This window comes from Coffea arabica, chromosome 2e (genome assembly GCF_036785885.1).
Source record: "Coffea arabica cultivar ET-39 chromosome 2e, Coffea Arabica ET-39 HiFi, whole genome shotgun sequence".
In the NCBI taxonomy this organism is placed as follows: domain Eukaryota; kingdom Viridiplantae; phylum Streptophyta; class Magnoliopsida; order Gentianales; family Rubiaceae; genus Coffea; species Coffea arabica.
The window spans coordinates 39,851,422-39,870,219 of NC_092313.1; positions in this window are offsets into that span (position 1 = coordinate 39,851,422).

Consider the following 18,798-nt stretch of genomic DNA (forward strand, 5'->3'; position numbering starts at 1 on the left):
CCTCTTTATTAAAATTCTGGAACACCAAATTTCTGTTCCATCTCTTCTGAATTATCAGGTCTTCCACCTTATGCAGTTTGCTATCCCTTTGTTTCATAGTTGTCACTCTTCCAGTGGTAGTATCTGGGATCCATCTGTCTTCCCATATTTGTGTACTCCTCCCATTGCCTATTCTCTTTCTAACCCCTTGCTCCACTACTTTCCTTGCTGCCATTAGGCCCCTCCATATCCAAGATGCATTCTTTGGAATTTTGCACTCAAATATGGAGCTCCTAGGGAAATATTTAGCCTTCATAACTTTACTGACCAGGAGGTTTGGATTTGTAAGAATCCTCCACACCTGTTTACCCAGCAAAGCCATGTTGAAAGCTTCCAGCTCCTTGAAACCCAACCCCCCCTTTTCCTTATCCAGAGTTAGTTTTTTCCAGGAGCACCAGTGGACCTTGTTCTTACCATTTGTTTCCCCCCACCAGTAGTTAGACATGAGAGAGCTGATGTCTTTGCATATTCTTTTTGGTATTTTGAAGCACGACATTGTGTACGTGGGCATAGCCATTGATACCGACTTGAGCATTGTCTCTTTTCCAGCTGCACTTAAAAGTCTATTCTTCCACTTGAGGATCCTATGCTGTATGTTTGTTCGCACAAAACCAAAAATCTGTTCCTTTGTTCTAGTCACCACCATTGGTAGCCCCAGGTACTTGCCTTGATTTACCTGTTGCATGTTTCCCATAATATGACAGATCTGATGCTTCTTATGTGGACACATATTTTTGCTGAAGAGTATAGAAGACTTATCCAGGTTTATCAGTTGACCTGAGGCAGCTGCGTACACTTGTAACACTCTCATCAGTTCTATTGCTTGCTGCTCGTTTGCTTTGCAGAAGATTAAGGAATCATCTGCAAAGAACAAATGAGTAAGACTTGGTCCCTGTCTGCAAATTCTCATTCCTGATATCCTCTTGTTCCCTGCTGCCTGTCTGAGAAGGCTTGAGAACCCTTCTGAGCAAAGGAGAAATAGATAGGGGGATAGGGGATCCCCTTGTCTGATACCTCTTCCTGGGATAACATATTCTTTAACATCCCCATTTATAGAAAAAGAGTAGGTTACTGTCCTTAAACATTCCATAATCCAGTTTCTCCATTTGTTGTGGAATCCCATTTTGGCCATCATTGCATCCAAGAAGCTCCATTCTACTCTGTCATAAGCTTTGGACATGTCCAGCTTCACAGCCATGAACCCATCCTTACCTTGCCTTTTATTTTTTAGATAGTGCAAATATTCATGAGAAAGCATAATGTTGTCCAAAATTTGCCTACCAGGGATGAAGGCAGATTGGTTTTTGCAGATGCAACAATGCAATACATTTTTAAGCCTATTTGCTAAAATTTTAGCAATGATTTTATACACGGTATTACAAAGACTTATGGGTCTAAACTGATTCAGAGAAGTGGGATTCAGCACTTTAGGTATGAGAGTGATCACCGTATGATTGACACTTTTTAAGAGATGACCATTGTGAAAAAAAGTTTGGACTGCATTTATTACATCCTTTTTGATGATGTCCCAGAATTTTTGGAAAAAGATTGGCGACATACCATCAGCCCCAGGGGCCTTTTCAGGACTCATAGAGAAAAGAGCAAATTTAATCTCCTCTTCTTCCACGGGTTTAATGAGGTTTTCATTCATTTCCACTGTTATAGTGTGTGATATACCCTCAAGTACCTCAGTTAAGTCCCCCTCTCCCCTACTGGTCAAGAGTTTCCTATAATAGTCGGCAACCTCATAGCTGAGCTCGTGCTCACTCTCAGTCCATGATCCATCTTCCCTTTGCAGCTTGTTCATCCTATTTCTCCTCCTCCTTCCTTTCACAGTTGCATGAAAGAATTTTGTGTTCTTGTCACCCTCCCTGAGCCACTGAATTCTTGATTTCTGTGACCAATACACTTCCTCTTCTCTATAAGCTTCCTTTAGCTTCCCCTTGAGCATGGCTATGCTGCCTTTGCTGGCCCTGATATCCCTGTCCTTTAGCTCGCTCATTTGCCTCTTAATCTGATCTATGTTTCTTCTTGAGTTTGCTTGGAAGGAATTTTTCCATTTCAGTAGAGCCACTCTGCAGTTCCTAATTTTTTTTGTCACTTGGAACATTCTTGATCCTTCAGTTTGCAGTTCCCATGCAGTCCTAATAACCTCACCAATGTCCTCTCTTTTCAGCCATCTCTTTTCAAAATAAAATCTCTTCTTTCTCTTACTTGGCATTGGACGTGTGTCTATCATGATCATGCTGTGATCTGAAGCATAGGTCTCCATATGTCTACACTTGACTTGATCGAAAGTCTGATACCATGAATAACTGCAAAGCCCCCTATCCAACCTTTGTTTAATTTCACCTTCAGCATCCCAATTGTTACACCATGTCCATGGGTGACCTTCAAATCCAATATCAATCATCTGGTTTCCATTGATGAACTCTTTAAAGTCCCTAAAGCTTCTTTCCTCCCTCCAATTTCCACCCCATTTTTCATCATTTGAGACAATATCATTAAAGTCACCAGCTATTATCCACCTTTCTCCCCATAGTCGTTTTCTGTTCTGAATCACTTTCCATTGCTGACCTCTCACCTGATTATCACAGCTCGCATAAAGACCAATGAACCACCAGTCAATGTTAGCTTCATGGTCCTCCACATGTGCCTCAATGGTAAAGGCAGACATCAGAACCTCTTTTACTGTCACCTCCTCTTTCCATAAAAGAGCCATTCCACCTGCTTTGTTCATGGCTTCAGCTACTGCACACTCATCGAATCTTAACATATTTTTTACTTTTTCCAAATATTTTTTCTTGTTTTTGGTCTCACACAAAAAAATCATGTTTGGAGAGGAGAGGTTATTCACCTCCCTCAGTTGGGGAATTGTCAAGGGGCTCCCCACTCCTTGACAATTCCACACCAACACCTTCATTGTCTCTCTGGGGTCCAATTTGGGTTGGACCCCTCCCCCTCAGCTTCTTCCCTTCGAATACCAGCTCCAATATCATTCTTACTTTTCTTACAGCCCCCAGTTCCTCCCCCAGCAAATTCCATCTCCACATCCATCTCGTTGATTTTCCTTTTTCCTTGATTTTTCTGATCATCATGTTTATTGTTACTATCCCTTATAGATAATCTTCTGTTCCGTGGTGGCCTCAAGGGATTCAGGATTCTTCTGATTTGTTTCAGCCCTGTCACTTTCTTCCTTTTATCTCTATCAGTATCCACCAGCATTATTTCAGTTTCTATTAGTCCTTCATCATTATGGATATGGTCCCTGTTCTGATGTTCACCGTCCAATTGTTTAGCCTCTTGCCTTCTTTCATCTGTGATCATTGCCTCTACAGTCTCATCAATCCCAACTTCTAGATTAGTAATGCTACTGACTCCCTCACAAGGTGTAACGTCCTCCTCCTCTGTGTCACTTCGCCTTCCCATGCATGTAGCTTGGCCTAATCCAGGTTGCGTTGTAATAATCTCCCTACCTGTAGGAGAAGGCTGAGCATGTCTCTGTTCCACAATCCCATCTCTGTTTCTTCCTGTGGGTATTCCTGTTTCCCCTCCACCCACTCCATTATTGTCTTTCCTTATCACTGGAGCTTCCTGGTTCTCTTTCTCCACCCAGTCTCCGTTTTTAAAGCTCCAATGCTGTCTTTGGGGATTATAGTTAACACTTGTTTGGTTTTTCTGAGGTGACATTTTTCTATTTCCATGCCCAGCCCGCATCCATGTACCATACTGATTGTCTCTTTTCCCTCCTCCAACAAGCATAGGTTTATCACATGTTTTTTCACTGTGGCCTATTCTACCACATTTATAGCAAAAGTCTGGACACCTCTCATACTTAAAGCTTGCCCATTTTGTACTCCCTGCTACCTTAACAGTTGTCCCTCTCAGCAGAGGTTGTGCAATGTCCATTAGTACTGATAGTTTGAGATGTCTTCCCTCCTTCCCACCCGTTTGTGGGATTATGACATCTCTCACTTGATGGAACACAGCACCAATCCTTCTCCCAGCTTCTTTAGACATCCAATGTACTGGTAAATTCCAAACTTGTACCCAAATTGGTGCCAGATTAAAAGCTGTTTCGTCATCCTCTATACCTTCATACCATCTATTCATCACTAATACCTGGTTATCCAGTATCCAAGGGCCTCCATTCATGACTCGGTCCCTGTCATTCTCTCCTGGGAGTATGAACTGAAAAAGGTTAGGCCCTAATTCTGCTACTTTCAGGTCTCTTGGGTAGCTCCAAGCTGTGCTAACAAAGTTCTTAACTCCTGTGTAATTTGCAATCTTTTCGCCCATAATCTTTCCTATGAGGCTGCATTGACACTCCTTAATGCCTATGGCCAACTCCTCCCTGCCCACATCAGTAACCTGAAGTTCCTTACTCGAAAGCTCAAAGCTTTGCAGTATTTCTGCCAACTCCTCAGCCATGGGACTTGAAAAGAGGTATAACTGGTACACCACACACTAGCACAGCAGAAAAAGAAAACACCAAGAAAGCTACACGGAAAAAAACAGACAATATGCTTTTTATCTATGTAAATGCAGATCTGGTAGGCAAGTAGAAAATGTAGAAAAGCCCCTATCACTAATGCATAAAAACAAAGCAAGGTAAGATCAGGTACCAGCCATGAGAAAGCCTTTATGTTTCATCACACCACAGTAAATATCTCTTAATTGTCGCTTTAAATGCTTCCTTCGTGGTAGATCCGGACAAAAGACTTGGTTTAAGGTTGTCTGAGATTGTGGAGACCGCCAGCAATTTGGATCTTGTTGACCTTAAAAGCTTTTTTGTCACTTTCTGGTCTCCCACTACGGAAAGAAAAAGCTCCCTTTCTAAGAGAGAGAGAGCCCCTACTAGAGAGAGGAAAAAAACATACTGTAGTTTTGTTGTTATGTGTGAATGTGAGATGAAAAAATAATTGAAAATATAAAATGGTAATTGAAAAATATATTTGTGATGTAAGCAAATATTTTTTTTTACAAATAAAATCTATATCTAAACAGAATCTTTGTTTCCATGATTTATCTTTTGATAACTCAACTATGAATCATTGTGTGCGCACAAATATCATTTCCATTCATTTGTAGTGTTAACATTCCATTTAATTGCAATTTTGTAAGAGGTTAGAACTTGTGACAACACATCATGCTAAAGCCAATTGCAAATCCCAAGTATTTTATTTCTAGAGGGCTTTTATTTATTTTTTTTCTCTTTAATTAGCTAAGTTAAAGCTTCTTTACAATGATAAGTGTGGACTCCAAAAAAAATCTCATAACCGGTGAGAAGTCATGAGCAGGGCTAACGAAATTCAAGTTTTGCGAATAATCTATTAAATCTACAGCTTATGATTCTGAAAGGGTTAAATGCAAACTATCACATTCAACAACTGTCTTTGGTTTGTACTAGGAGCCGAGTTATGTGGCTCCAAGTGGGTCAAATGACCCAACTTAACTTTTAAAATTCTATATTTGTTATATAGATTGGCTAATCACTCACAATATTGCTGGAAAAATAAAAAATCGGACATCTAGTGATTTGACAAGGGCCAATTCTACAACTATTGCTGTTAGCCCGACAGCAAAATCCAAAAAAAAATTTAAAAAAAAACCACTGGTTGCCGGCAGCAGTGAAATTTTTTTTTTTAAAAAATAGACTGGCTGCCAGGCTATGTTGTGTTAGTGCTGCTGGACTGTCAGCCCGATAGTAGCTACAAAAGTCGACAAAAAAAGGTGGCCTCCTGGGCTGATTAGACGTGTGAGGTCAGATTCAATTGACTGGAATGTTTTCTTCAACATCCGCTCAACTCTTGGGCACTGAAGAAAACAATATCACGAGAAAGTTAGTATCAGAAGCATTTGTTAAGGGTGTGGAGCAACTCCAAAGTGATCTTTTTACTCTTCTCAGGTCATTGGACATTCAAGACCATAAATTCATGGTCAGGGAGGCGGACGCCACTTTTGATGCTTTGGACCAGTTACAAATTGAGCATAAGAAATAAGGTTAATCACAATTAATTCCTTTAAAATATATCTCATTTTTCACTTTATCCCCTAACAATTTTTTTGTCTCACTTTATCCTCCATTGGACAAAAATATACCTCTATTATTCTAAACTCTTATTTTTTTCTCTTTTATTTTTTTCCTTTGCCTCTTTACTGTTTCTTTAATTCTTCTTCTTTCCCACAAAAATCTTCAGCTTAATGATTGAAATTAAAATAGAGGAATTGTAGAGATATATCTTTTCCTTAAACGATTAAAAAATATTCAAATCACTTTCCTAAAATACAATTATTTAGCCTTTCAATTCTTTTAACTTTGGTTTTTCCTCTTTCCTTTCTAGTTTTTCATTTTATTCTCAAGAAAATATCATAAGATGAAATTGTGATCTGATTAATAATTATCAATTGAAATTTGTGACACGTGGCATCATACAAAAGACCAAAATTAGTTTTTGATGCCTTTTAAACCTTCGTCCAGAAATGCAATTACAAACTCAAAATAAAATTTCCATTAAGATGGAGTTTTTTTATTGGGAAGGATGAAAGAGAGAAGAAAGAGAAAAAGAAAGAAAAAAAGAGGAAAAAGGGGTAAATGAAAAATCAAAAGATGGAAAGGGTAATTTCGTTGTATAGGGGATTAAGTGAGCAAAATTAAACGTTACGGGAGTAAAGTGAGAAATGAGATATACCTTAAGGGGATTAATTGTAATTAACCCCAAGAAATATAGTGAGCAAGTCAAGGAATATATTCGGTGTGCATCATTGTTGGCCAAAATCAACCAATCTATAATAAGCGATCATTCTTGTAGGATGCTAGCTGACCATTATAGTTATGAGAAGTTGAAATTAGATGAAATGAATGATGCTTATGCAAGGTCTGTAGCTGCCTTATCGGGAATTCTAGATTTTGTATTCATTTTCGTGTTGGTACTTATATTGAATTTCTGCATTTTACCAATGTAGACACCAAATTTTGAATAATTTTATGTGGCATCTATTTCATGATTTTCATTTTAGATGGCTTGCATTCGTTGTTTACTTTTAGTTTTAATTTTTAGTCTTAGCTTTTAAGTTTAAAATTAGCGTAGAGTTTTTAGAAAAAAGGGAAAAACATCAAAAATATGTTATAGTCATTTTATTTTTATTCAATGCTTTCTTGAAAAGAAAAATTCAAAAAAAGAGGAAAGGAAAGAAAAATCATGAAAAAAAGAGAAAAAGGGAAAAGGAAAATTTGTTCACAAAAATATGTTTATTTATTTAAATTCAATCTTTGGGCACTTTAGTTATTTTTATTAAGTTATTTTGGGGAAAATGGAAAAAATGAAACAAAAAGAGATGGAAAAATGGTCATTTTTGTTGTTTTTAGTTGTTCAGTTTTTAAATTATTTTCATTATTATTATTATTATTATTACTTGGTTTTTGGCAATTTGTTATTATTATTATTTATATTTTATCATTTCTGTGTTTTATTAAGTCGAAAGTTGTAAAAAAAAAAAAAAAGAAAAAAAGAAAAAAGAGAGATATGCGGCAGATCGCAGCTTGCAAAGAAATGTTCGGCAGCTCCTTGGGCTGCAAATATAGAAGAGCTGGCTTGAAGATTAGGGTTATTGGGATATAAAAGGAATGATCTAAGGGCAGCCGCAAGAGAAGAGGGACAGAGAGAGAGTTAAACGGCAAAAGGAAAAACACAAAAAACAGCAAAGGAGAAAAAGAAAGGGAGGGATCGAGTTGAGGGTTTGGTCTGAGAGAGGGCAGCAGCCAAAAGGGAGGAAGGAACCCACGAAAAGAGACCAGGTGATGGGCTGAGCAAGAAAAAGAGAAAGCGAGAGGGTGAGATAGAGAATTAAAGTGAGAAGAGAGGCATCGGGTGCTGTTCTTCCAGCAATAAAGCAGCAACTGGAGCTGATGCTCCTCGCGAAGCTTTCACCATTTTCACTCTGCCATCGTTACCCGTGAGCTTCACCGTAAGTCAAGAGCAAGAAGAGGCAAAGGGCGGCTGGATTTTGAGGGAACCACGGTGCAAGGCTGCGAAGGAAAACGCAAAAAAGGTCTGTCCAAGCACCACAGTCCGCATCTGCCGCTGCTTGCTGTCCTCATCGTTCTCGAGAGCTGCAACCTGGGCTTCATATTTGGTAGAGCTCATCTTCTTGCGGACAGTTATCTTAGGTTTCAACCTTACAAGGTGGTCAGGTAAATATAACTCACGCCCCTGCTGATTCAACGTGTTTCTCACAAAACTCGTACCTACGATACATGAGCAAATCAGATTTAGGTCGCCAGTCCTGTTGAGTTATTTTCTTCCCTGTCCCATGCTGAATTTCATACAATTCCCTGGTCGAATGCTTCTTGTTTTATTGATGAATTTCTGATGTCGGATGATGTAAATAAAACCATGAGTTACATGATCTTGTTAGATGAACAAAACCAGAAAACTGTAGAAAGCCCTCGGCTTTATGATTCTCATTATGTTCGGATCCTAATGCTCCCTTGGTTGCTGCTTCTTTTTGTGTTTTTGCGATGTTAATGATGGGTTTAGCAGTGAAAGGCTCAGATAACACGGTGTTTGTTTGGTTTGGAAATGGGTTGGGAATTTCTGGCTTCGCCTTTTGCATAATTGAGCAGCCAGATCACGCTACATTGTGGCATTTTGTGTCCAAGAGTTTTTGTTAGATGCCTCCACTTTTCCTTCGCCTCACTTTTTCTCATTGCTGGTCTTGGACAAGTTGGAAACTGCATTTAATCATTTCTTTGATATGTTTGAATTGTATAAGAAACTAAAGGCTGCTGCATTTTCTTCATCGTTTCTTTCTCCAAGCAATCCGCAGGGCCGAACTTCCTATTGTATGCTCAGACACCAAGCTCCAATGGGTTTTTGTTTGGATCAAAGTCGTGATGCTTGGGTGAATTTGTTTTGTTCGAAGTTGTGTTTTGGGGCTAAAATCTGTGCTTGGAAATCGAAAACTAGTGTCTAGTTTGTTGTAGAAATCCCCTAGCAGCTGCCGAGAACTTTTGCTGCATTTTTTTCCCTCTCTTGCTGATCTTTCCGTGGCTGCTATCTGAGTTTTTACTTCAGCTGCATGCTTAATTGTTTTTTGAAGGGAGAAAATGGAAGGTTGGGTGTTGGGTTTGAGTGTTTAAACATCTAAGATGCGTGAGCTGAAAAAATGGGAAAGCCACGGCTGGAAAAGAGAATTGCAGAAAGTGTTCATTGCAGAATTTTGTTTCCTCGTATGCATGCATGTATTAATTCTTCAAAATTGCCCCTTAACTCCCTTAAGTTCCTCCTTGACCCACTATGGCCCAAGTAATTTGAATACTTAATCAATTTAATCCCTCAAGCTTCTCCATGTCCCACGAAAGCCCAAGCATGTTCTCATATTTTTACAATTAGGTCCAAAGGTGGGTATATTTTGAGCCATCGTTTGGCCTTTCATTGTTTTTGGGACTTGTAAAGCTCTTAAATTTTTCAATTGGTTTTATTTGGCTAATTAATAGCTGCTATTGAATTTTAAAAAATGCATGTTTAAATCATTCATGGACCCTTGTTCATTCTTGGACTTTCAAAATTCCATAATGTTTGTTTGGATCTTGTTATTTACTTGGGGAACTTTTTGTGTTTTAAAATCTTTCAATTAGGTTCAAATGATTGAGTAGTCTTGCTTTTGGGTCTTTAGTAGACGTTATGCTTGGAGGTTGGATGATCATGTCTTTGCTTGGTCTTTAATCAGCTTTTTACCTCATTAAGTTGCAATTGGGGGGAAAATTTGATGACTTGGTGGATTCAAATTGTTTAGTTTATATCTTATCACTAAATTGGTGCATTAATCTTTTGTCTTTGGTGATTTTAGCCTAAGTTAGTCTTTTCTTGGGTGACTCTAGCCAAGTTGAGTTTGTTTACTTCTTTAGCATTCCACACGGGGGGAAGGTACAATTTCTTTTATCCCTTTTTGTCTCTCCTATGTGCTCCTACGTGTTATGTGAATATGCCTGTCTATTTCGCTTTCCTTATCTCCTTGCGTGCATTTACTTACCTTTACTTTTATTTAAGTTTTTATGGGGTATGTGTACACCTCTTGGCTTGTAATAGATAGGGCCCGGAGAGCCTCTGGTCCATTTCCCCTTCCCCTTTATGCTTTTATGGGGTATGTGTACACCTCTTGGCTTGTAATAGATAGGGCTCGTAGAGCATCTGGTCCACTTCCCCGTCCCCCTTGCTTGCTTGTTTTGTTGCTACATGTTTAATTGCTTTATTAGGCTCTTGCATCTAGTCGAGCATGCTAAATGCTATGTGCTATGTGTTTACGAGTATTTTGGCATGTCTACTTGCTTTCATAGCCATGAATGAATGGAATGGATGAATGTACGTTTCCGCTAGTCCAACGCTAGTCGGAATTCATAGAACGGGCTAGTCCAACGCTAGACCCTTAGGGATTTCCCCTCATTAGCATATCATTTGCTTGTTCACCACATATCATGCATTTTTCTTAGTTTTATCATTTGGTATGATCCTCGAACCCGTTTTCCCCCCATTTTAGGATTTTTGCATTTCATGCTAGTTACAGGGTTCATTTGCTTGAGAGTCCCCTTAAATATGGGATATAGACGAGTGTGGCTTTTTCTAAAGCCTTAGCACGCTTATATCCTCTCTATAAAAGGGCAAATTGAGTCGCGATTTAGGTCTCCCCGTCCCAATATGCATGAATTCCCTAGGCTCATGCATTCTAAGTCCACTCCATCATTACACTTTCACTTTCCCTCTCATTTGCATACGTACACCTTTTTATCCTTTCACTTGCACATGAACACTTTTCCTCCCACTTTTGCACACGTGCACCCTTGAGTTTCTTCACTTGCACACGAACACTTTTATCATTACTTGCACACATGCACTTCATATTATCATTTCACATACCGTACATTGCCCACTCACGTGCACACTTTCATTTACATATTTATTTTCTTTTATTACTTTTTCAAACTCATGTCCTCACATTGCACGCATGCATTTCATTCATTTGCATCCCACTTGCATTATTCGTGACTTCTTCAAAGGATTGATATTGGGCTTCACAATTAATGTGATTGGCACCACTCAACCTTTGAAGGGAAATTTCCCCCAATTCCCCTAGGTCTAGGGTTTGCATTCATGTAGGGCACTCAAATGTAATAAATTCTTTGGTTAAAACAAGAAAATCTTTGATTAAATCAACGCAACTAGCCTTGGCTAGGTCAAAGGGGTGCCTTGGATTCTATCCTTGCCTTCCCCTTTGTCAAACGTGACTCCCGAACCTTTTTCTTTGGTTTACGTAGACTAGGAGTCGTTTTAAAAAGGGTTTATTACTACTTGACTTTAAAACTCATTTTTGGGTGACTTGGTACACCTTAAACCATTACCAAGTGGCGACTCCAAACTTTTCATTTCAAAACCCTTTTTAAAACTATTTTTTTGGCCAAATCGTCGCTTTCCAAAGTCCCATGGCCTTTACTTTTACTTTGCACACGTTCACACACCACACTTCACACACATACATTCGACGATCGAAAAGTGGGGCGCGACAGTTGGCGACTCCACTGGGGACATTCGAGAGTCCGAGCAAATTTGATTTAATCAACCTTTTCCTTCTTTTAACCTTTTCATATATTACATTTGGGTGTTTTAGGGTTGCATTTTTTTTTCCTTTTAGGATTTTGCATCACTCGCGTCTCAAACCAATCCCTCGACTCATGAATGTATGTTTGGATGTATATTTACTTCTTTATTTCGCGCTTGCATTGCATTTGGGAGGGGGTGTGTCACCTTTAGAGCCTCGCGTGGTTCTCAACCCCTTCCCTCAAATTAGGGGAACACTTCATACGTGCATATTTATTTGCTTTATCCCATTTTATTTGTATTTTCGTGGGCGCCATCCCACACCGCCTTGTAGGATTAGGATCGATTGCCTTGGGTAGGCGGCTGGTGTGCTCTGCGCCCATAGCGCTACCTAAGGGATCACTCGAGCCACCGATCAAAGGCCCTGGGAGTGATGACCCTTCGCCTTTAGGTCTGAAGGCTTGGGAGCCGAGACTTATCGAGTCTAGTTGCATTAGTGAGCCCCAGCCTCATGCATCCATATTAGTTTGCCTAGGTTAGAGTCAACTTCACCCTTTTAAGCACATTAGGCACGAGGGAAGGGGTTCCACCCCTTTTACTTGCTTTATTGTATTTCTTTTCTTAATTGCTCCCAATGTGTTATGTGTACTATCAATTGCACTAACCATTTTTTTGTTTTCTTGGATTGCATTCATGTGCCTTAGCAATAAGGGGCCTCTTTGGCACTCTTTTAGTGACTCACCCACTAGATAGCTCACATGTCTAAATTTCAGTCTTTGCACTTACCTTTCAGTAAATACATTTCATGTTTAGACCCTTTCCCCCCGTTGCATTATTTTGTCCTCTAGGCCATATTTATTGCATATTTACATTGCTTTAATAAACTGGCATCACGCATAAACCCTAGAAAGGGAATGCCATTTAGGGGATCCCGTGTTAGGAATAAACCACCCCATGTCTCGGATGTATAATCCAAATGAGACTTGCACGTTTACCTTTCTCGTATCATCCGAAGGGGTAGTGCACAAGGTAAGGTAAAGATCCGATCATTTTCATGAAGCAATTTTTGGAATATGAGCATCTAATAATCACTTTTTGGCCATTTTCTCAAAATTGGTAAAATTCCCTTGCGTAAAAGGATATTAATTCGAAGAAAATTCACAAATGATTCCTCATTGTTGAGACGATAAATATAAAGGCCAAATTTTGATTTTAGAGGCTCATAGACCAAGGCATTGTAATGATTTCTTGAAACCACCCAGTGGGCGAATAATTCAATCGATTTTTGAACAAATCATCCATCTTATCCAATCCACTTTTTTCCAATTCATTCAATTTTAGTTCAATCTAATCATTTTTGAATAAATTCATTTCATCCAATTCATTTGACCAATTTACCCTTTTAGGGTCTTTTGACCAATTTACCCTTTTTAGGGTCATTCGGTCGCTTTTGAATAAATTATCAATTCAATTGACCAAATTACCCTTTTTAGGGTCTTTTGACCAATTTACCCTTTTTAGGGTCATTCGGCCGATTTTTGAATAAATCAAATTCAATTTCATTCATTTGGCCAATTTACCCATTTTTAGGGCAACCGAGCCGTTTTTTGACCTATTTCCCTTTTAGGGTAATCCGGTCGATTTTCAATAAATTGTCAATTTCATTTGACCAATTAGGATTTCAATGTCGAATTCCAAATTGGGAAATCTAGTCAATTTTGAAGAAAACCGTCCATTGCATCCAATCACTTGATCAATTAGGGTTTTTGACCCGTAATTCACTGAGAAATTTTATCAACGAATTCCAATCTCTTCGATAGGAGTTCGTCAAGGTCAAACCCATGTGTTTTGCAAATCAAAGGTGATCAATCTATTCGGACGTTGTCCTCATTTTGACAAATCTCTCGTCACCCCAATTGACCAAATTCTTTCAAAATTATTTTTCACTCCATGAGCTGATTGGATCCATCAGGTATTGTATAGTGCCTGCTCTGGAGGATTGCATTTTCATGCTAGGCCTACCCTTGGCATAAAAGGGTTCTCCCATAGGACATGCATAGCGATTTTGCAGTTTTGCCTACTAACTCGGGGTATTTTTCTTTTGTTTCCCCCCTCCCCTGCATTCATAAAAATATTTCAATAAGACGAAAATGTTCTTCTATATCTGATGATAATTTTAATCCAATAAAGTTTGAAGATTACAAGTGTTATTTGATTCTTGGGCGGATCCTACGATGAAAACCCTCTGAGAGATGTTGTAATTGTTTTCCAAAGGGAAATTTTGTATATTTGAAAAGGAGACAAAAAGTGTATATGTGGAGCTCTTTACAAGTTTCTCTCTTCTCACTTGTATCGTAATTGAATGAGAAAATTTGTTTCAAACTTTTTCAGCAATAAACTTTTTGGACAATCATTGTTTTGTGTATATTTATGTACATTTCATTCTTTATTCTTATTCATTGGAGATTGCATGATGAATTTTAAGAAATAAGACTAAATTGGGATTTTTTTTTCAACCTCCGACCTGAAAATTCACAATAAGAGTGTTCAGAATTAAAAGAGGTCATTCAGAAGGCCCAATGAGATATCTTTTTTCCTTCACTGAACCCCAAAATAAAATCAGTCACATTGATTGATAAATCGCAAATTGGGGCCATCTTTGCTTGAAAATATCCATTGTGTTTAATCGATTCAATCACATCTAAGTGAAAGCAAAAATGTGCATCATCCTTATTCGTTTGGAAAATTTGGAGTGATACTTTGAGCATTTGTTTCACTATCTATACAGATTTTTATCACTTGCTCTCCCATTTGAGCCTATGAAAAGAATAATTTCGTTTCAGATAAGAGCCCTAATGATCACTACCCTATATTGGAAAATTTTCAAATAGGGGAATGGATTTTCAATAACCGTTTCGTTACTTTGGTTGTCATGAGGTGTAAGAATGATGCTTTGGCCGTCGTTTCTACAACCTAAACACTGATCACCCCTTGCATCCCCATTTTGAGCTAAAATTGGTGGTTCTTTTCTAATGCACTCATGGTCGTACCCCACATTGGGGAGGGAGATTGGAGAATTTTCAAAAAAAAAACAAAAAAAGAAAAAAGGGAAAAGGGAAAAAGCAAAAATGCTAGAATAAGGAGGGAACTGCAAATTGGGGAAATTTGATTCCACTTGGGTTCCAAGTTTGAAAAAAGAAAAGGAAGGGTTTTGTCCATGTGAATCGCCTATGTTTCACAAATATGGATGAGCAAGGGTTTTCCTCAATCAATTAATTCAGATACATGCAAAAAATTTCGCATTAACGAAAGTTTCCTTTCAGAGTTGTTGTAAGGAATGGAATACAAGTCAGGCCATCTTCTTTTCCAATCGAACACTTTATCCCTAGTTATCCCTTTTGAGCCATCAGAATAAATTATGTCGTTTGGCAACCCCTGAGAATCGCAAACCCCACACTGGGGGCGAGTTTGAGTTGAAAAGAAAATTTCAAAAAGTGAAAAGTGAAAAGCAACAAGATCAAAAACAAAGGAAGAAAAGAGAACCTCAGTTCAAAAATAAACTGGGGCAAATTTTGTGAAAGTTCAAAAGAATGGCAAAAGGCCGAAAAGTCAAAAGGAAAAAGGAAATGAAAGTGAAAAGCCTCAATTGAGCAAAAACTGAGGCAAATTCTGATTTTACCCTAAAATAGGGTTGGCGCAACAATGCGATCTCAGATTCTTCAAACCAGTTTCGAAATCCGTTTTCAGGCCTTAACTTTTCTAAGCACCCCACCTGACCCCATTACAAAGCCGAAAGTCCTGACTCCTGTTCTTTGCAATGGCCCTGTCAAGAAAATTTCTGATGCCGGAAAATTTTAGCTGTATTTCTGAATTGCTTGAGTATGAGGTTGACGCTACTCACCATGTGAAAACCCATCAGCTCGAGGGAAAGGGAAAAGAGGCAAAAAGCAAAGAAAGGAAAGCAAATGCAAGAAAATGCAGAAAAATTGACGCTGAAGTCTCTGGTGAGTGATGAGAAAAATGCAAACAAAGTCTGAGATCTTTTGATTTCAAAATAGGGGCAATTTTGGAAAAATGCGATCTATGGTGCAATATCATTGAAAGTCTTAAACTATCGTTTTCAAGCCAAATTACAAGCTAATAAAGTCCATCGTTGACTTATTCTTTCATGACAATCCAAAATGAGGATCATGCTCATAAGAAATTCATCAAATCATTTGTGATCATAAGGGCATAACCCGTTTCCACATGTTTAGCTATCACTTCTGTCCATACGTTACAAGCCTAGAAAGCTTGTATGTTGACTAAGTTTTCTTGAAAATAAGGGTAACAAACTCTTTGCTTTCACTAAGATGTGACATTAAATGGATTACATACAACTGGGACACAAAAATGAGACAGATTCTTATCTCCCATTTCCTTAGCCAGTTCAAAAATAGAGTCATGTGATTGGTCCTGAAAAGATGAGTCAACCAGAAGTGGTGACCCGTTACCCTAAGCACCAATGCTAAAAGTAAGGAAGAAATCTTCTTCTTAAATTTGGTGTTATTTCGAGGAATTCATCATGAAATTTCTGCATGAGTTCAAACTTGACGATTAAAGTTTCTTCACATTGTTGTATGTGCACTCTTTTCTAAATTTTAGAAAGTGCGGTTTTTCTTTGTTCAAGTAAATGGGAAATCATCTAAACCAATTTTTGCAATCAAATGGGCCCAAACTGGGGCAAAATTTTTATTTGCAAAATTTCGCAAAATAAGCCCACACAGGGGCAAATATTTTTGTAAGTCCAATTGAGGATTTCGTCCAAGAATCAAACTAATGCATTTTTCAAATCAGTCACGCTCATTTGAGTGCACGTAAGCCCTGTGTAGGTATTCACAGTTGAAGTCGACGAAAAGCATCTGGCGATGTGGAAGGCCGATGCCGAAGAAAGAGAAGAAAGAAGGGCAAAGGGCCCTACACTGGGGCAAATTATTTTTGGGAAAAAGATTCTCTCGAAAAATCAGAAAAATTCAAAAAATCAAAAAATCAAGTTCAAAATTTTGTTTCTTGGAAAATCAAATTTAATTTCTTGTACTTTGACAAATCAAATTCAATTTCTTCACCAATTGGATGGCAGGATTGGGTCTTATCCCACTGACCATTCTAAAAATCACGTTGGGCCTGGATTTCGTGCCGCCAACATTCCAAAAATTCTGTTGGGCCTGGATTTCGTGCCGCCAACGTTCCAAACATCAAGTTGGGCCTGGATTTCGTGCCGCCAACGTTCCAAAAATCAAGTTGGGCCTGGATTTCGTGCCGCCAACGTTCCAAAAATCAAGTTGGGCCGCCAACAGTTCAAATGTCAAGTTGGGCCTGAGTTTCGTGCCGCCAACAGTTCAAATGTCACGTTGGGCCTGAGTCTCGTGCCGCCAACAGGTCAAATGTCACGTTGGGCCTGGACTTCGTGCCGCCAACATTCCAAATATCACGTTGGGCCTGGATTTTGTGCCGCCAACATTCCAAAGATCCCGTGGGTCTATCCAAATTTTACATTTCTGTCCGGGACTATCCCGTGGGTCTATCCCAATTTTAAATTCCTGCTCGGGTCAGTCCCGTTTTATTTTTCATGTTTGGGTCAGTCCCGCATTCAAATTCTTGTTCATTGGAATCCTTTTGCAGCCAAATAACACAGGTAAGTATTTGGTGTCCACTTCTTTGTCTCAAGTTTTTTCAAAACTCAGACAAAGAGGGGCAAACTTTAGACACCAAATTTTGAATAATTTTATGTGGCATCTATTTCATGATTTTCATTTTAGATGGCTTGCATTCGTTGTTTACTTTTAGTTTTAATTTTTAGTCTTAGCTTTTAAGTTTAAAATTAGCGTAGAGTTTTTAGAAAAAAGGGAAAAACATCAAAAATATGTTATAGTCATTTTATTTTTATTCAATGCTTTCTTGAAAAGAAAAATTCAAAAAAAGAGGAAAGGAAAGAAAAATCATGAAAAAAAGAGAAAAAGGGAAAAGGAAAATTTGTTCACAAAAATATGTTTATTTATTTAAATTCAATCTTTGGGCACTTTAGTTATTTTTATTAAGTTATTTTGGGGAAAATGGAAAAAATGAAACAAAAAGAGATGGAAAAATGGTCATTTTTGTTGTTTTTAGTTGTTCAGTTTTTAAATTATTTTCATTATTATTATTATTATTATTACTTGGTTTTTGGCAATTTGTTATTATTATTATTTATATTTTATCATTTCTGTGTTTTATTAAGTCGAAAGTTGTAAAAAAAAAAAAAAAGAAAAAAAGAAAAAAGAGAGATATGCGGCAGCAAGCTGCGTTTTTCGCAGCTTGCAAAGAAATGTTCGGCAGCTCCTTGGGCTGCAAATATAGAAGAGCTGGCTTGAAGATTAGGGTTATTGGGATATAAAAGGAATGATCTAAGGGCAGCCGCAAGAGAAGAGGGACAGAGAGAGAGTTAAACGGCAAAAGGAAAAACACAAAAAACAACAAAGGAGAAAAAGAAAGGGAGGGATCGAGTTGAGGGTTTGGTCTGAGAGAGGGCAGCAGCCAAAAGGGAGGAAGGAACCCACGAAAAGAGACCAGGTGATGGGCTGAGCAAGAAAAAGAGAAAGCGAGAGGGTGAGATAGAGAATTAAAGTGAGAAGAGAGGCATCGGGTGCTGTTCTTCCAGCAATAAAGCAGCAACTGGAGCTGATGCTCCTCGCGAAGCTTTCACCATTTTCACTCTGCCATCGTTACCCGTGAGCTTCACCGTAAGTCAAGAGCAAGAAGAGGCAAAGGGCGGCTGGATTTTGAGGGAACCACGGTGCAAGGCTGCGAAGGAAAACGCAAAAAAGGTCTGTCCAAGCACCACAGTCCGCATCTGCCGCTGCTTGCTGTCCTCATCGTTCTCGAGAGCTGCAACCTGGGCTTCATATTTGGTAGAGCTCATCTTCTTGCGGACAGTCATCTTAGGTTTCAACCTTACAAGGTGGTCAGGTAAATATAACTCACGCCCCTGCTGATTCAACGTGTTTCTCACAAAACTCGTACCTACGATACATGAGCAAATCAGATTTAGGTCGCCAGTCCTGTTGAGTTATTTTCTTCCCTGTCCCATGCTGAATTTCATACAATTCCCTGGTCGAATGCTTCTTGTTTTATTGATGAATTTCTGATG